At 36.6% G+C, this 4,398-nt stretch overlaps 1 protein-coding gene across 1 annotated transcript in view; it reads right to left on the bottom strand.

Annotated features, from left to right (window-relative positions):
• Window positions 1-4,398, bottom strand: part of ADAMTS6 (ADAM metallopeptidase with thrombospondin type 1 motif 6) — a 345,170-nt gene that overhangs the window by 293,866 nt on the left and 46,906 nt on the right. The window lies entirely within an intron of this gene.

Raw genomic sequence — 4,398 nt, 5'->3', positions numbered from 1 at the left:
CATTCCTGCCCAGGTGCATTAGTACATGCACATACATGCACATGGCGCCCCCTGCACCCCCCTCCCCTCAGCTCTTTGCAGGCTGGAACTCTGCCAGCCTAGAAGGGGAAACCCACCATTTCCTGTGTTTATCCACAGTGAACAGAAAACCCAGACCCCTGCATGACACTGCAAATCTGGGACAAATGCATTCTGGAGTTATGCAGCCCGGGACTGAGACTTGATGTTCCCATTTCAAGACTGTCCCACCCAATTAGAGATGGGTGGTCACCTTATCTCTGTGCTACCCACTCTGAGCAGTATGCTCTGCTGCTGGCAGGCAGGCATGTAGACGGAGCTGAGTTCTTCAGCTTATCTTGTCCCTGCAGCTTCTCCCATGCTCCCTGATGGCACAATTAGTTCCTACAGTGTCAGAATCATTAACTTCTATTCCCACAAAATTTCCCTTGGATATTTGTAGTCTACATTATTAGTGTCCTTGAGCAATGGAACAGAGTTTCCAAGTGTCTCATCACAGTGGATCTGTCCTTCAGTGTACCATGATGGGGTAAAATAATTCTTACGCACATATGAAAAAAAAAACCATGAAAAGTTCTCTACAATTTATCACTATGTGAAAAGGTTTGAAAAATCCACAACTATAAATCACATGACAATGTTAATGCCTCTCATGTGGATACTGACAGTGCCAAGGAAGACTACCTCTGTCACCAACCAGTATGTCTCATATATTCTGTAACAATATATTTAATGAGAAATAAGAACAGTAGTAGTAAGAAAAGCAAGAGTACAGAAAAGTGTTGAGATAAGTGCTCAAGGGCTATTTAATGCATCTTGCACAAAGATGAATATATGTAAGTTATTAAAACATAATATATGTAAGCTACTTAAAACTAGAAAATACACAGAATAGATTATATATGGCATTATCCAGTTTTACTGAAAACTGTATAAACTAAACTTTATAAAGCTATTCGGATTACTCATTATAAGATACGTTATGCACCTGGTTTTTTGTTCATATGTATAATACAAGCATATTCTACTATAAGTACTATTATTTAACTATTGCTTCCTCACAGATGGGGTACTATTTAATTCAGTAGGATTATGGTGTTAATCAGGATTGAAAAAAGAAGTTATATATAAATTCATCATTTATGTGTGTTTCAATTGCTTTAACATTACGAAATTCCCAAATTTCTAAACATTAGGATATTAATTTCAGAGGCCAAATCCATGTCAGTACAATTTGTGAACACAGAGAGAGAGAGACCGTCTCTAACTCAGTTTTTTTGCACAAGAAAAAAAAAGTCTTACTTCCTTTGTGACTGTAATAATTGATTCTGTTACACAAAGGAGTGGGCACATCTACGTGAGTGGCCAACTGTGCAACTGTTACTGAGCAGTCCTTTAGTACTCACTTTAGCAAGTACTAAAGGACTGCTCAATAAGTGCCGGTACTGTGCAGTCCCAGCGCCGCATGGGTAGTTTCCGACCCTACTGTGCAGTAGGAATGAGCTACTGTGCAGTAGTTCATTGCTACTGCGCAGTACCAGTGGTGTCATGGTTCGTGCCTGCTGATGCTATATCACCAGAGCTCACCACTGTGGCGATGTAGCGTCTCAGGAAGACATGGCCACTGTGATCATACTTTTGCAAAACACAATAGATTTGCTTTTCATTTTCAAGATAAAATCTTCAGATGTGATACTACCAATGGAAAAAGACATTTCATGCACTGAGTCTTTTAAATAAACATATCCCTTTAAATGAATGAAGTGTTTCTTCATTCAAATGTTTAAAACATTTAAATTTTAAGGGCCAAATTCTGCCCCTTTGGAGATGCACACACACATCTCCATTTCCCCCTGGAACTCTCTTCTGCGTGGGTTATTGGGTACGTGTTTTCTTTGGTCTTCTACCAAACTGGGAAGTAAAATTAGATGCAGATCTCTCCTGACAGGAGAAGATTCATTCCCTGAGCAGTTTATTCAGTCTGTCGTATATGTTATTTGGAAAAACAGCTATTTAGTATCTTGACAAAACAAGTTATTGGTCTCAGGCTATAAATCCAGACTTTAATAAAAACCTATTTTTTCTTTAAATATTTTTCACTTTGTAAAAGTAAAAAAAAAAAAAAAAAGAAAGACACAGTATAAATCTTTGTATTTTGTTATGGCCCCATAGGCTAAGAAGCAGGTAGTTTTTGCAAAGGAGGAAGAGGACACTTTATGCCTCCTTTCTTTTCTATAAAAGTGTGCAAGACAAGAAATATTCTTGTCTATAAACTCTATTTCTATAGAATTAACCATGGTATAAGGAGACTTAAGAATGGTAAAAAGTTGCCAGGAAGATAAAGTTACATTCAGTTTTAATGATCAAAAAATATGTTATACTACCTTTAAAATTAAGGGCAAGAAGAGACTGACTGAAATGCAAATGCTTCATATTTAGTTGAGTTAGGTCTGCCATGACAAAATAATTTCACTTTGAACAATGGATATTTTACCAACTAAATTTTCATATTTGGAAAGGAAACAAAGTACATGATTTTTTAAGGCTCACAAAGAGGTGAGGAAGCAGGTGGTCAGTCATAGACAGTCAAGAGACTGCTAGGAGGAGGGTGCTGTAAAGCTACAGAGATATGAGAACCAAATCATAAGAGGAAAGGGAAATGGGTAGGTCTGAGTTTTTCTTTGTATACAGATTCAAAAACCCTTACCCAGTTCTATACCACTGAGCAATGTAGTAATATAATTTGCGACACCAACAATGTGACATCCAAATGTAAGGACTAAATTTTGTCTTTACATCACATACCACTGCTGTTCATATTCAAAGACAAAATACAGACTTCCAACAAGTGTCCAGCCTATTTTTTATTTTTACTTTTTTAAGATAAGAAAAAGGTTTTAGGATTCAAAGATCATTCCCTAAAATCAAAGTCACGCTGGGGAGAGAAAAAATACATTGTCTAAGCACTTTTACTCTATTAATATTCAGTGACTTTCTACAGAATCCTGTCAGCTAAGTATCCTAGCATTACTAATATTTCTTTCCAATGACTTCATTGAAACAATCACTGAATAAAGATATAGTATGTAGCCTCAGACAAAAAAAAAAAAAGATTTGAATAAAACTTACAATAAGGAACGGTGATAGAAAAAACAGCTTTCACTTGTTTAACTTTTAGTTCAGCAGAAGTCTTGTAAAAAAATAATACCTAGTAATATTGTTCAAAACTGACAAAACCAGAAAAAACAAAATACTTTTATACAGTTCTGCAGTACATAGATAAGAGCAATGAAAGGCAGAGTAAATGTGTAAAATTCCTTTATCAACTAATCCCACTGTGTTAGATAACTGCTGTACATGTTTGTAAAGTCAGCCATTATCCTGGAACCCTCTAATACATATAGAGTGTATGCCATATTACCTACCTATTTTTAAGACAAAATCCCATTAAAGTACCTAGCTCCTATTGATTCCAGGGGCTTTAGCACCTTGTGCCCTCAGAGACTCACCAGCTCTGTTGAAGGAGGGTAAGGTAGTTTGCTGCTATAATGTTGCCAGGAAATGCTCTTTCTAGTCAGCATTCCTCTTCCTATAGTATAAACATTGGCAGCACTGAAGAAGCAAAAACTACATTCCCAAGACTGATTATAGCAACAAAAACATGCAATTTTTTTATAACTGCAATGAGGGACCATCATATGAAAAGAATGCCTCATATCCTTTTAAATTGATTGGTGCTAGCCCCCAAACAGAGACTGTGAATTCAGGTATGATATTTCATCTATAACTTGGCAATTACTTTTCAGCAAACTGTTTATTCACCAAAACAATAATTTTGGTGAACCCAAAACTATCTGTGAAATTGCCCTGCAACCATTGCACCTTGCCTAATATAACTTATATTCAGCCAGCTCAATGGTGAGAAAATGACTTAATAATTTAAAATAAAAAATACTATAGACGTATGACTTTAATTAAATTCAAATATAATTAATTTTAGGATGGAATGTGTGGTTTCTTCAGAATCCCTGATCATAGCATAAAATTATGTCAGCTTCTTCAGGGAGAGTAAATCCTGATTTCAATTTTTACCCACTGCTGTAATACTATTCAATTGAATGGGACTATTAAAATAAGTAAGAATTACTCATATGAAGTCAAAGGTGTCACAACCCAAAGTTGTGGTTTTTTTGTTTGTGTGCGCTTCGGCATCGCTAAATCATGTTCCCGCCAAAATTGCAGCTCTTTTGCACGGTGGAGCATTCTGTTGCAACGGAGGACTCGCATGCAGGAGCTTTTCCCGCCAGTTCTGTAGCTTTCTTTGCATAGTGCATTTCTTTTGCATTATAGTGATGCACGATGCAAAGGAGTTCCTGCCAT

The sequence above is a fragment of the Alligator sinensis genome, unplaced genomic scaffold (assembly GCF_000455745.1).
Source record: "Alligator sinensis unplaced genomic scaffold, ASM45574v1 scaffold346_1, whole genome shotgun sequence".
Lineage (NCBI taxonomy): Eukaryota > Metazoa > Chordata > Crocodylia > Alligatoridae > Alligator > Alligator sinensis.
Note: the sequence above shows the minus strand (reverse complement) of the source record. Positions and strands in the feature narration are given on the sequence as shown.